The sequence below is a fragment of the Entelurus aequoreus genome, linkage group LG18 (assembly GCF_033978785.1).
Source record: "Entelurus aequoreus isolate RoL-2023_Sb linkage group LG18, RoL_Eaeq_v1.1, whole genome shotgun sequence".
In the NCBI taxonomy this organism is placed as follows: Eukaryota; Metazoa; Chordata; class Actinopteri; order Syngnathiformes; family Syngnathidae; genus Entelurus; species Entelurus aequoreus.
The window spans coordinates 45920684-45922137 of record NC_084748.1 but is presented as its reverse complement, the minus strand read 5'-3'; positions in this window follow the sequence as shown (position 1 = coordinate 45922137).

Genomic DNA, 1454 nt, shown 5'->3' with positions numbered 1-1454 from the left:
GGTGAATCTTTGGGCACTTCGCCATTCGATTCTGATTCCTGGGGTGAGGATTTGATTCATAATCGATACTCGATTCAACACGATTCTCGATTCAAACTGATTTTTGCAATGTATTATTTGTTATCATCAATTACAACACCTTAACAAAACAGCGTACAGGTTACAAAACCTCCTTTTGGTTGCTGGCGTAGGACACATACGTGCACCAAGTAAGCATAGAGATGCCCTAAAAAAAAAAAATTTCAATTTTTTTTATTAATTAGTCAAAAAAAAAAAAAAAAATTCGATTTTTGAAATTTCCTAAAAAAAATCTGGATTTGAATGTGAGAAAAAAACATTTTTAGCACCCCTAATTATCATATACCATATGATAGTTTGTAAAAATAACAATACATATTTAAATATCTGCTTGTCACCTTGACTTAAGATTTCAGGCAAGTTATCCACCAATTTGTACGTACAAAAATCAAATAACCAAATGCATAGACAATAATATAATGAGGTGATTATACTTTTATATATATATATATATATATATATATATATATATATATATATATATATATGTATATATATATATATATATATATATATATATATATATATATATATATATATATATATCAATCAATCAATGTTTATTTATATATACATATATACAGTATATACCTCACGCACTAATTGACTAAAAAAGTGCGCACTTGCCGCACGCTCGCCCGACACTGCGGGAATGGGATGGCACTTCAAGTTCATATGTGAGTCAAGGCAGGTGGCCAAATATTTTTGGCAATATAGTGTATACACATACATATATATATATACACCTATATACACACACATATACATATATACATATACAGTATATCAGGCCAATCTGGCGCCCTAGACAAGATTTTAGGAGGCGCCCCCCCACATCGGCAGTGAAGTATTACAGTCTAATAATAAAAACATATGATTCCAGGAATAAAATGAAATGATATAATATAGATGAAAAACCAAGGAGATATATGTATGATGTTAACTGATATGCAAATTAGATTAGATTCAATTTATTGTCATCATTACAGTGAAATGCTGAATAGCAGAATGCAAAGTAGCAGTATAATATATTATATGAGAATGTTATGTTATGATTATCTTTAACCGAATCACAGCAGTGCTCAAATTAAAAAACAGCATTCCCTCTCATGTGATATTGCTTAATTAACATTAATGATGTGCACTTTAACAACTAGGCTTACAACTATACCTAATATATAAAGGGGTGGAAAAGTGACTATTACCTGCAGGGCAAACATTAGCTAACCAGAAGGCAATAACAATGTCAACAAAAAACACCTGCTTAAAAGATCTAATACAAATGTCCCTGAGGAATGTAAGGTGGGAGTACTGTAATTACCTAACGTTACATTATTATTTTCCATAACAATTTAGCCCCCTCCACAATATTAACC